This window comes from Taudactylus pleione, unplaced genomic scaffold, assembly GCF_031769625.1.
Source record: "Taudactylus pleione unplaced genomic scaffold, aTauple2 ptg000048l, whole genome shotgun sequence".
In the NCBI taxonomy this organism is placed as follows: Eukaryota; Metazoa; Chordata; class Amphibia; order Anura; family Myobatrachidae; genus Taudactylus; species Taudactylus pleione.
In genome coordinates, this window is record NW_028284450.1 from 2094347 (window position 1) to 2108481 (window position 14135).

Sequence of the window (14135 nt, forward strand, 5' to 3'; positions counted from 1 at the left end):
CAATTGGAGTAGAATTTGTAAAATTCTACTCCAACCCCTAAGTATAACTTATTTTTAGTAATCAGATAGCAATTTCCCATAATTGTAAGGGGAAATGCGATCTGTGTGCAAGTTACTAAAAATAAATTGTGAAAAAAATAGCTGGGGAGGCCCTGTGATAATAACGCCACCTGGAGGAGGCGTTATCCAGGGTCTTCCCTTGTTACCGGACTCCTGCTCCGCTGTAACAGGCAGAGCAGAGCCTGGAGTCGGCCCCAGTGATCAGCTCTGTGGTCTAAACAGACCACACGCTGATACACTGCAAAAAAAGAAAAGTAAAAAAAAAATTTACTTACCTGAGTCCAGGGACCGAAGTTCGGGGCTCCTGTGATGTCCTCCCTCTGGTCAGCTGGTCTCCCATACTGCATTGCGGCCATCAGGTGACCGTGTTCCAGAGCAGTATGGGATGTCAGCTGACCGGAGTCATGGAGGACATCGCCAGAGCCTGGATCATGCAGGTAAGTGCAATTAAGGGAGGGGGGGTCGCGGGGGGTCCGCAATCGTGGGAAGCGGGACTTAGCGCCGGGGGCAGGGAATCAGCAGCGGCCAGTCGGCGCATGCGCGGGCACTTGTCACAGTGTTTTTTTGCGAAAATACCGTGATAATGCTGCGGAAGGTATTCGCAGGGACAGAGATTTATCGCAAGCTCTGTCCCTGCAAGAGATTTTTAGTATATCCCTGTGATATTGCCTGAATCTGCAATGCAAATTCAGTCAGTAATATCACACTACAATCTGCATTCCCAATGCAGATTATAGTAAATAGAGCCCAAGGTATTTAAGATTTTTCATGTTACATTAGAAATCATATACACATGGGATTTAAACTTTTCCTTTAATAAATCTGTCAAGCACCACTGAAAGGTGATACAAGTAAAAAGTAGCTGTGTATTTTCCTTGCATCTAGCAGGAATGTAAACTTGATTCCTGTGACACCTTCCTGAACAACAAATTCCAACACCACACTAATTGTTCTATTGCGGTGTCAAGGAGTAGGGTTGGGCATTAAGGAAACATTAGGGCAAACCAAAATAGAACAAATGCTTTCATGGATTCAAAGAATAAATTCAGGGGCGTAACTAGGTATTTGAAGGCCCCATAGCAAAAGTTTGTAAGGGTTCCTATGTACCACTCAATGGTGAAAAATATATATAACACATGCAACTTTGACAAGGAAGATGGGCCCCCCTCAGCTCTGGGCCCCATAGCAGCTACACCCTTTGAACATATGGTAGTTACATGGTTAAATTGATTAATATACACATTAAGATTTGTGTCAGATTTCTAGTTAAAAATAATAATATAATATTGCTACACATAAAAGAAAATGTACAGTTCCATTGGGTAATTCCAATCTTAGTGGCAGTAATGCTATGAAAATCTGGATATCATAGTTTGATTTTTCCTGGATAAATTCATTCATCTGGATAGGCAGTAGTGTTCCAAATTAAAGCAACAAAATGGGCAATTAGGGAAATTATTGCAAAGTGTATGATCTTGTGAAGATTTCCTGATTGCTCTGCCCAGTATTAATTTAATTTGTTGTCTATATTGATGGTAAATTGTTAATAAATAAGTTACGTGCTTGTTGCAATAATTGGTATGTATTGATTTTAATTAGATAATAAGGATGCATAAAATAAAACAAAGGCTACAGAATAAGAGGACAGGGGAATACATGACATGGAGCGTAGAATTGCAACTATCTAGCACAATCAAATGTAGATTAAAATAAAACAAAAATGAGTCCAATGCAAAAATAAAAGTCCCTGTTCAATATAAAATTTCAATATCAGCACTAAGAGAGTTTCCCAATGTACGGTATGTAAACAGACTACATGAGAAAAAGTCACCTTAATAACATCAATTAGGCTAAACACAGGGAATACTAACTAATACAGCAAATAGCAAGTCCGCATTATCAATAGGGTACAGCTCCTCCTCACCATAGGCGTTTCTAAAGAGGAGAGGGCCCGTGTGCAGTTCCCATCACGGGCCACCTCCTCTCCCTCCTGCAGCCAGCAGTGCACTGAGCGGTGCACTGTCAGCACAGCACTTATAGATTCTGGGCATTAGAGGGTGCACAGAGTCTATAGTCCTATGCGCAGGTCACTGGGAAAATGGCTGCGGTGGTGACTATTTACCCTGTATTGCACATGCGCAAACGATGGGAAAATGACAACGATGACCATTTTCCTGCCGTTTTTACAGTGCCAGACCCTTGCGCCAACGTGGGACTCTGGAGAGGTTAGTATATTGTGGGTGCAGGGAGTGTGGTGCGGGCCCCCCCTGGACCCAGAGACCAGTGTGCACCGCACACCCTGCACCCATTATAAATACGCCCCCACTCCTCACTTTAAACTAGAATGCAACAGGAAATTAATCATATGGTAAAGTGCTCCCAATAATCAAAGTATAGGATAGATTCCACCTCACAGTGTACCATCCTCTAAGGACAGAGCAATACTTTATGAATAAAAAAATTAGAAGCGCAGACCCACCGGACAGTGTACTGTCCTTTAAGACGGTACTTCCCGATTGTCGCTCTAGCCACTGCATTTCACATAGACATGCATTGGCTGAACAGTGGCTGAAAGGCGGAGGCTCTTCTCTATCAGTCAGTGAACATTCAGCCAATCCATTTCAATGTAAAATACAGCAGCTGGAGTGACAATAAGGAAGTATCGTCCTTAGAGGTCAGTACACCGTCCGGTGGGTTCGTGCTCCTTGTTTTTTTTATTTTAAGAAGACCGTGGATACCTACTGGGAATGAAGAGGACTGGAACCAAAGGGCAGGTAAGTATAATATTGTTTTACAGGTACTGATCTAGATTCTACTGAAGACGGGGACAGACTGGCGCTAGGGACAAGGTAAGTATGTAGTGTGAATGCAGGTGAGTGTAAATGAGTGAGTATATATGTGTAATAAAAAGATACAATATATGGTGTGTGGGTCTTGTCTTTTTTTAATATTTCTTTTGCAGGTTTACTAGAGGTACCAGCGGGTCCTTAATGCCCCGCTTGCTGGTATTTTTGGTTCTCCAAGTACCAGCATGCGGGGGAGGCTTGCTGGGACCACTACTTCTCCAGTAAAGGACAATATTATTTCAAATATTTTTTACACAATCAACTTGGCCCCACCACCCAGGGGTGCCTGGGATAGCCCCGTGCTTCGGCACATGCCCTTGGTGCCCTGGAGAGGGGGGACTCCATTATTGAGGGGCTTTCCGCCTCCCCAGGAATCCCCGGCCTGCGCTGACTAGCATGGGGTGCTGAATGCTTTGGCTGGGGGACCCCGTGAAGTGGGTCCCATGGCTGCTGCATTACACCCCTGCTAGAAAGCCCAGTGTTGGTAGTGGTAGTGATAGGGGGACCCCTACTAATTTTTTCCCTCATATTTCCACATCCAGGACTGGCTCAGGAGACTGGTGACTGGTGCTGGTTGTTGAAAATACAGGGGACCCCTATATCTTTTTTCCCCCTGTATTTTCACAACCAGGACAGACTCATAGAGCCCGATGCTGGTTGTGCTTTTGGGGGGGACCCCCACATAATTTCTTTACATTTTTTTTAACACTTCAATAGGTTTTAACACACCGAAGCCATCACAGATCTCACTGACCTGAGAATTCTGTGAAATATGCACCTGCTCAAACTAAGGCCCTGATTCAGACCCACTTGCAAGTGGCTGTCCGCTCGCAAGTGGGTCGATGGTCTGCACTGAGCATGCGCACAACGGAGGGAGCTCCGTCGTGCGCATGCGCCAGGCGCGATGAGCGAAGGAAAGTCCTTCGCTCGTTGTGTCTGATCAAAGGGGGTGTGCTGTCGATGTTGATTGACAGCACGCCTCCTTTGGTGGGCTTGCCGGGGGCGTGCCTCCCTGACGGGGGCATTCCCACGGGAACGCCTCCCGTCAGAAGCCGGCCCACTGACATCACTAGTGATGTCAGTGGGAGTGATTTTGGCTCTGATAGAGCCAAAATCACTCCGGGGCTTGCAGTTGAAAACCTCAACCGCAGGCTCCGACTCGCAGTTTCGATGGTCGCGATGGTCACGACCATCGCGGCCATCAAACTGCACGCTCGTATAGGCTGTGGGTGGTGACCCACAGCTATACGAGCGTCCAGGAGGACGCTCCATTTTTATGGAGGGCGGCCCTCATTCAGAGCGTGCGCTCTGCTCAGAGCGTACGGCTCTGAATGAGGGCCTAAATTCATTAGCCTGAAGCAGGTCTTTTATTTTGTGAGTGTATTTTAAGTAATTCTGTGTGAGTTAAAAACTTGTACTCTATTACATTTAGACCATGGTGCTTTATTGGCTCTACTCACAATCAGACTGTCACAACTTATGGATGGGTAATGGATGTTGGCCCGTACTTTGGATTGGCAAAGACGCAGAACAGAGAAGCAGAGTCTATGGAATTAGCTGCACCCGACACGCAGGTCACGGCCTTCTGCCCAGGTTTCCTCGTACAGGTGCTAGCATGCTTGGGAATGCCGCTGGAAGTATGTAATCAGGTGTAAGAAGCGTTGTTGACAAACCGGGTCAGAGCCAAATGGCAGCGAAGTTCCAGGAAGATGGCAGAATCAGGTCACACGAAATCCGAAGTCGAACCCGGAATCACCAAATGCAGTACCAGAGGATCAAATGGAAATGGGTCACCAGGAATAGCCGAGGTCAGGAACAGGTAGACAACAGCACAAGGTCAAGGTATGCTGGAGCAAGATATGAGCCTACAGTATACTCTGCCACTGGAGTGCTCCCAGGAATAACCTTATATAGGTCAAAGTTCAATTCTAGCGCTGATCAAATTTTCCCTTAACCCGCTTCTGCCCATTTAAATCTTTAAACAGAGCAGCGCGCGAGCCCCTGTGGGAGCAACGGTCGCCTGTATGCAAAAGTCAATGGAGAAGAGGAGAGAGAGTTGCTGACAGCGGGCGCTGTGGGCTTTCTGCCCTTTGGCATTTGTGGAACTACAAGTGCCAGCAGGCGGCCGGCACCTGTACCCCCACTGTAAAATAAAAATAGTAAAAAGGCAGTACATCCACACAAACCGCAGAATTTAAATGTTTGTTACATACCTAACACACTGTTGACTGTCAGCCATGTGGGTCACAGCCAATCAGTGGCTGCTAACTGTAGAGCGGACTCTGATTGGCTAACAGCCCCGGAGAATGACAGAAACCATGTGGTCTCTGTTATTCAGCGCAGTAGAGATGTATGTGTTAACACATGCATCTCTACATGTCCAATATGGATCGGGTACTCTTTTTTTTTTTTTGCCAAGACCCGTGGAGCCTACAGGAGAAGGGGACCAAAGCCAGGATGAAGGAGAGTATTGGATTTTTTTTCACAGGTAAACCCATTGGAATTCTACTGGAGAAGGGGATGTGAACATCTGGTAGAAGGTAAGTATGTGTGAATGTGTTAGGTATAGGGGTGAGCGGGTTCGGATATCTGAAATCCGAACCCCCCCGAGCCGAGGACGATCCGAGTCAGGCTCGACTTTTCCCACCTGACTCGGATCTGAAATCGAGGCAAAACGTCATCATCCCGCCTTCCGGGTCTCGCGGGTTATGGATCCTATATAAGATACCCGCGTCGGCTCCATTTTCTCAATTGGCTGTGGACAGTGAAGAGGGAGGGTGGGAGTTAAGGCTGGCTGGGCTGTGTAGTGCAGTGTAGTGTTGTGCTGTGCTGCGCTGTGCTGCTGTTGTCCATAGGGGCTGTGTCCACTCCTCCAAAGTCCATAGGGGCTGGCTGGACTGTGTTGTGCAGTCAGTTGTCCATAGGGGCTGTGTCCACTCCAAAGTCCTGTGCAGTGTTCCAGTCCTAAAGGGGTGCTGTAGTGTTGTCCAGTGTTGTCCAAGGGCCAGCTGGCTTGTCCGTTAAAGGGTGCTGTAACCCCCATAGTACACTCCAAACAAAAAAAATATATATTTTCTGTGTTTGTGAATTGTGTGCACTGTAGCCGCACGTGCATCAACAAAGTAGTGCAAAGCGTGCGCCTGTGTCCCATTAGTAAAGGGCCGGCTGTCTTGTCTGTTAAAGGGTGCTGTAACCCCCAAAGTACACTCCAAACAAAATAAAAAAATATTTTCTGTGTTTGTGAATTGTGTGCACTGTGGCTGCACGTGCATCAACAAAGGAGCAGCGCCAAGCGTGCGCCTGTGTCCCATAAGTAAAGGGCCGACTGGCTTGTCCGTTAAAGGGTGCTGTAACCCCCAAAGTACACTCCAAACAAAAAAAATATATATTTTCTGTGTTTGTGAATTGTGTGCACTGTAGCCGCACGTGCATCAACAAAGTAGTGCCAAGCGTGCGCCTGTGTCATAAGTAAAGGGCTGGCTGGCTTGACCGTTAAAGGGTGCTGTAACCCCCAAAGTGCACTCCAAACAAACAAAAAAATATTTTCTGTGTTTGTGAATTGTGTGCACTGTGGCTGCACGTGCATCAACAAAGGAGCAGCGCCAAGCGTGTGCCTGTGTCCCATAAGTAAAGGGCCGGCTGGCTCATTTCTTAAAGGGTGGTGTAACCCACAAAGTGCACTAGTATACAACAAAAATAAAAAATTATTTTCTGTGTTTGTGTGCGCCTTAGCCGCACGTATATATCAATATAACATAAATGGAGGACCAAACTTTCTCAGATAAAAATAAAATAGGGAAAGATCAAGAACCACTTCCTCCTAGTGCTGTTGCTGCTGCTGGGAGTTGTTCATCATCCCAGAGAGGAAGTAGGAACACCACTACTTTTACTAAACAATTGACCCTCCAACAGTCCCTAGCAAGGAGGATGAAGTACGACAGCAGTCATCCTGAAGCAAAACGTATAACTGAGGCCTTGACTGCTATGTTGGTGTTAGACGTGCGTCCGGTATCCGCCATTAGCGCAGTGGGATTTAGACAACTGATGGAGGTAGTGTGTCCCCGGTTCCAAATCCCGTCTAGATTCCACCTGCATCCTCAAAGCAGCAGCGACAAGCGTGCGTCTGTCTGTTAAAGGTGGTGTAACCCTCAAAGTACACTCCACATACAATAAAAAAATTCTTCTTTTTTTATCTGTCTTTGTGAAATGTGTGGGCTGTAGCCGCACCTGCATCCTCAAAGCAGCAGCGACAAGCATGCGTCTGTCTGTTAAAGGGTGGTGTAACCCTCAAAGTGCGCTCCACAAGCAATAAAAAAATTCTTCTTTATTTTCTGTCTTTGTGAAATGTGTGGGCTGTAGCCGCACCTGCATCCTCAAAGCAGCAGCGACAAGCGTGCGTCTGTCTGTTAAAGGGTGGTGTTACCCCCAAAGTGTGCTCCAACCAAAATAAAATAATCTTCTTTTTTTCTGTGTTTGTGTGTGAAATGTATGCGCAGTAGCCGCACCTGCATCCTCAAAGCAGCAGCAACAACTGTGCGTCTGTCTGTTAAAGGGTGGTGTAACCCTCAAAGTGTGCTCCACAAAAAATAAAAAATTCTTTTTTTTTCTGTCTTTGTGAATTGTGTGGGCTGTAGCCGCACCTGCATCCTCAAAGCAGCAGCGACAAGCGTGCATCTGTCTGTTAAAGGATTACATCAGTGACAGCATCCAAGTAGGCGTGTCAGACAGTCCGTACATGTCCTGGCAGGAAAAAGAGGCAATTTGGAGGGACCTGTACAAACTGGCTCTATTTTACCTGAGTTGCCCCCCCTACAGTGTGTACTCCGAAAGAGTGTTTAGTGCAGCCGGGAACCTTGTCAGCGAAAGGCGTAGGAGGTTGCTTCCACAAAATGTGGAGAAGATGATGTTCATAAAAATGAATTATCAACTCATCCAGGGAGACCAGCCTCCATAATGTACAGAGGGATCTGTGGTGGTGGATTCCAGCGGGGACGAATTAATACTCTGTGAGAATGAGGATGTACACAACACTGAAGAGGGTGAGGAATCGGTGAATGAGGAGGATGAGGACGACATCTTGCCTCCGTAGAGCCAGTTTGTGCAGGGACAGATTAATTGCCAGCTTGTTTTGTGGGGGCCCAAACGAACCAACCATTTCAGCCACAGTCGTGTGGCAGACCCTGGCGCTGAAATGATTGGTTTGTTAAAGTGTGCATGTCCTGTTTATACAACATAAGGGTGGGTGGGACATAAGCCAAGGACAATTCCATCTTGCACCTCTTTTTTTTCTTTGCATTATGTACTGTTTGCGGCCTAGTTTTTCAAACTGCCATCCTGTCTGCCACTGCAGTGTCACTCTTAGATGGGCCACGTGTTTGTGCCGCCCACTCGTGTCGCTTTGTATAGTCATCCAGCTACCTTGGTGCAACCTTTTGGACATAAAAACACTATTGTGAGGTGTGAGGTGTTCAGAATAGACTGGAAATGAGTGGAAATTAAGGTTATTGAGGTTAATAATAGCATAGGAGCAGAAAAACTCACAAATTCTGTGATTTTAGCTGTTTTTATGCTTTTTAAAAAAAAAAATACAGATCCAAAACACAAAACCCAGAACCCAAAACACGGAAGGGTGGTTTTGGCAAAACCAATCCAGATCCAAAACACGAAGAAAGATCCAGATCCAAAACCAAAACACGAAAAGTGGCCAGTGCACACCACTAGTTAGGTATGTAATAAACTTTTAAATGGTGTGTGTGTACAGTCGGGGTTCCAGTGCCAGCTGCCTGCTGGCATTTGCAGTTCCACAAGTGCTGCGGGGCAGACATGCTGTCACCTGTAGTTCTACTGTAATAAAAATTAGTATCATTCTAATTTTCACACTATTACCCCTGAACCCACTGGCCAGGGGTGCAGGGAAGAGCCCAAAGCTCCAGCGTAAGCCTAGGGTGCTCCCAAGAGGGGGAACCCCTTTATTGGGGAGGTCCCCACCTCCCCTGAGATCCCCGGCTTGTGCACAATCAGTTTGTAATACAGAGACCTCACTTTTAAACAGAGCCCACTGCTAGTTTCTAAAGTCATGAACTCACTAGTGTCTAAGTCTGGGACAGCGCCGACAGAATTGCAAGTGTGCAACTTCAACCGCACAGTCAGTTTCTAATACAGAGATCCCACTTTCACTGTATGTGACTCCTGACCCACTGGGCATGCGCAGTGCTATGATCCTCCATATGCCATGGCATAACACGACTGGAGTATGGAGCTGCTCCACTGGGAATGCACCAGAGATACCATTGTAACCCCCCAGACCTGACAGCCACCAAAGAGCCAACATTGCCGCAAGTGGGCACCTTAAAACATACACTGTAATACAGAGACTCCTCTTTTAATCAGAGCCAGATACTAAAGTCATGAAATCACTAGTCTAGGACAGCCCTGACATTGACGCAAGTGTGCAGCTTCAAACACACAGTCAGTGTGTAATACAGTGCTGTGCGTGCCTGTGAAATATTTTTAGATAAAAGTACAGGACTCACACACTTAGGGGTCTATTTACTAAGCAGTGTTAGGAGATAGAGTGAAAAGTGATAAGAAAGTGATAAGGGCGCAAGCCAATCAGCTCCCAACTGTCATTTTTCAAACACAGCCTGTGAGATGACAGCTGGGAGATGATTGGCTGGCACCTTATCACTTTTTTATCACTTTTCACTCTGTCTCCTATCACTGCTTAGTAAATAGACCCCTTAATGATAAATTCAAACTTTATTAGACATTCTTCAAGAGCCCTGATTACATGAGGAAAATGCAATACTACAGTATATTATACAGAATCACTCCTTCTGTCAGCCTATCATCTGGTGGTGATATAGAAAATGCATTGGCTGTGTAGTTTAAGAAAAGTGACACCTGGTGGACAAAAAGTTGTATTACACGTTATGACTTTTTTTTCAGTGCCACGCTATGCTCCGTTACAAAACTTTCTGTGTGGCGCGACTCATGGCGTAGTGTGTAGTGTGAGATGCATGGTGCGCTACATGGTGTATAGAGCAACAAACTAGCTGGGCACATCTGTAGCTTGGGGTGTTAATGCTTTGGCCGGGGATACCCGGTGAAATGATCCCCGGCTGTGGCATTACACCCTGGCTAGATTTGAATCCGGTGCTGGTTTTAAAAATAGGGGGATGTCCACACATTTTTTACCTATTTTCAAAACCAGGACTGTGTCTGGGAGCCCAGTGCTGATTCCTAAAATATGGGGGAACTCTACACTTTTTTCCCCTGTATTTTTAGAACCAGGACTGGCTCAGGAGACCGGGGCTAGTTATGTTTTGGGAAGGGGGGAAACCCAGGTAATTTTTTTTAAATTAACCATTTATTGAACCCCAAAAGGCAGAAAAATACATGGATTACACTGATCTGAGTATGTTTCTGCTAGGCACGCTGCTCAGGAGAGGGTCTATTTGTAAGTTCTATTTTTACACTGTGTTTGCTTTTATTGCACCCATGATTCTAATCACGATTTTTGGTAAATTCCCATGTTATATTCCTGTCTAGGGAAAGTACTGCTGTGTTCAGATGATGGTGTATTCAATAGGAGGGTTGGAAGATATATATATATATATTAAACATCAGTTATCATGTCTCTTCTCCACAGATGATATTTTATCCCTATTTTTGGGCACATACTGCAGAAGGACAAGAGTACCAAAATTAGGAGACTTTATTGATGTGTGTGGTCATTAAGCTATATGTGGATTGATGTGGATAATGATTTATTTCATATTTTTATTTTTGTTTATGTGAGCCTGTCTGTTTAACTAGACTGTTTATATATTTATTTATTTATTTCATTTGTTTGGTTTTATATACTTATTGTGCGTGTGCTCAGATGTAATAAATGCATATCTTTATATATTAGCGATCCTTATATATTGGTTAATTATCTTCCATACTGGTCTATCTAGAGTTACTATTTATTATATTAACGTGATTTAGTGTCTCTATTACATGTATATTACTTGAGGGGAATCAGAATATACCTCTCAGCTAGGAGCTGCTTTCTATGAGCTATTTGAACTAATGTAAATTATATTGTCTATTTATAGTGTTTTATACTTACAAAAGTGATTAGCGCCCAAATTACTTTTTACTATTAATTACTGTGTATTCATTTCTAGTTGTATTTTCGGGTGCATTTTAACTTAAAAATGTCCGTGATCTAAAGATACAGAAAATACCCCCGTTTTTGTCATAGTGAATTTCCATGTTTGGAAGAATGGCAACTTACCCCTGTTATTGCACTCTCGGACCAACACGATTCTTCGTAAATTTACCTCTTAGTCTAGAGACACTAGAGACCCAAAATAGGCCTAATGGATGGAGCTGCCCCCACTCTCCATCGATAAACCCCAGTAACCCTAAATGCACATTTTTACCAAAGCCCAAAAGCTCTCAGCAAGCTGCATTTTCCTGGGGTCTTTAAAACATTACGTCAAAAACCTGGGACAACTATACCTGTCCTCCATCACTATTGCAGTGTTCTTGTCACAATACATATAGAACAGTGTGTTGCATATAGTGTAGCAGTAGTCTAATACTGTAGTAATATATAAGTACTATAATGGTGCATACACACGGTCAGATATGTCAGATGAACGATTTTAATGATTTTACCAACGATTTGAACAATTTAACCAACGATTTGAACGATTAAAATTGATGGAATAATCCAAATCCAAATCTGACTGCAAACACATTAGATGTCAGATATCGTTATCTGACAAGTGGGAACGCGCATCGTTCATCATTGCAGGTTCACGTATCAGATTTTCTTTCAGATATGAAAGACTGAACGATATTTAAAATCATTATCGTTCAGATCTGACAGAAAATATGACTGTGTGTATGCACCATAACAATCAAAAGAATAGAAAGAATCAAACAAACAAAAATAAAAGAAGCACAACTGGTGCATATGTGAGGTCCACAAGTTGGCAATCCTTCTATGGCACAGACCAAAGGTGTGAAGAAAAGAAAAAAAAGGGTAGGATTTATTCAATATAGACATGTGGGGGGAGGATAACAATTGATAGGATAATTAGAGGGTGATAGGAACCTGATTGGCTAATAACCAATTTAGTACTGTAGGTGGTGGGAGCGTTTGGATATATTTGCCCCAACATTGAAACACAGATATCAATAGCTCTTTATTCAATGTTATTTATAGGGGTTGGGTACATTTCTTAGTCAAAGTTCAGACATTCAAAACATAGACACCGTAATGTCGACAGGTGCAATACAGTATTTAGACAACCAAAATATTGATATGGACTATATGTAGACAGTCAAAATCTAGACAGTCAAAATGTCGACATGGACATAATTTAGACATTCCATATATAGACAGTTTGAAATGTTGACAGTCAAAATGTAGACACAGTTAAAATGTCAACATCTAAATATAGACAAATCATTGGAGCTTATGTAATAGGTTGTGAGCTGCAGCCACTGCGGGAACTCCTACGAGTCTTCCCGTTTTTTAAAAGTGGTAATCATTTTAAAGGCGAAACCAAGCTGGTTTTGCCTTTAAAATGATTGCTGCTAAAATCAATAGTCTAATTGCTGCCATAACAACTTTCTGCTCTCAGCCAATCTGTGTTTCCCTATAAATTCCAATGACAGTAACCGCGAATGACATGTCATTTTGGGTTTAACACTGCACACTGCACAGTGTATGTCTGTGGGGCTCGTGTTTTCAGTTTGTTATATTCTGAAGACAATTGGATGCTTTTATGGACAGAAGAAGAGGCCATCCATGGATTTGGTAAGTGGGAAATTGTATTTTTTAGGATGTGTGGATTTGTTTTCTAATAAAAGATTAAAACAGTTGGTGTGTGAGTACTGTGTTTATTTTTATATTCTCTTTACAGGCAGATTACAGGTGCCAGCATGTACTTAATATTAATGCATGTTGTCACTTGTTGTTCCACAAGTGCTGGCATGCCAGGGCAGGCTTCTTGGGACTTGGAGTGAATCTGTAATGAACAATATTATTTACTACTTTATTACTATTAACCCTGCATCTACTACCACCAGATATGCCGCCCAGGGCTGGTAGTTTCTTGGGAGGGGCACCCCATTTTATTTTTGGGGTACAGATCTTTCACAGGAACTCCAGCCCTGGGCTGACCAGTTTGGGGCTGGTTAATATGATGGGGGGAACCCCATGCTGTGTGTCTTCCTGCTATGGCATTATCCACCCTGGCTGATTCAGCCTGGTACTGGTTATTGGAAAATAGGTGGAAGCCATGCAGTGTCCCCCCTATTTTTGAATACCATCCCAGGCTTAGAGGTCTGGGGCTGGTTATGGATTTTTGGGGGGAGAGGGCAATGCACTTGTGTTAGCCTGAACAGATCATACTAATCTGTGCAGTGCTTCTGTATGGACAGGTTTGTTATTAGTTTTGAACTGAAGAACTAAAACTGATGGCACTTAGAGCTGCAAAACTGACTGACATCGATATCCGATTTCAATTGAAGTTGAAACCTGATGGATGCTAAAGTAATTTTTTAGACAGCTAAATGCGGTCAAGGTCCATCGGTTTTGGTTTTCGGTTATACCCCTTTTACACCACAGCTAAAACCCGGGTTATTTCTGGATTAACCCGGGTTGCTGTAAAAGAGTCCAGGGTTGGATTCCCAAGTCGATAAATCTGGCAATCCAACCCGGGTAGCTTGCAGGATTTAACACAAAAATGACCTGAATGACCTGTGTAACCCTGCAATGTAAATGGGTATCCTAGGTCGTCTGACCTGGGTCTCGTTTACTGCATGGGCTTTTACAGATTTCCCAGCGCTTGGAGGTGATGTCATCTCCAAGTGCCGGCAGACGAGTTCCACTGCACAAATGTGCAATGTGAACGGCACCAACCCTGGAATAACCTGGGTCATTCCACAATGTGAAAAGGGAAATCCTAATCCTGGGTCAGAACTGGAACTTAGGTGTAAAAGGGGTATTAGTAAATTTACCCCATAGCCTTAATATGGATGAAGTTACCCCATACAGGAGCATTTGCATGACCAATTCCAAATACAAGTACTCAGTACAAGTGCTCATTAACCACAGCATGCCAAAAATAATCGCATTTAACATGTTATATCAGCTGGAGTTTAGCAAAACACCAGTAAGTAGTAAATCTTCTACTTATCCAAATAATTGTGTTTTCATATTGG

General features: G+C 44.0%; 1 protein-coding gene across 2 annotated transcripts in view; it reads left to right on the forward strand.

The window, feature by feature from the left end:
• Positions 1-14135, forward strand: part of LOC148537611 (E-selectin-like) — a 228256-nt gene that overhangs the window by 17681 nt on the left and 196440 nt on the right. The gene's annotated exons all lie outside the window — the stretch shown is intronic.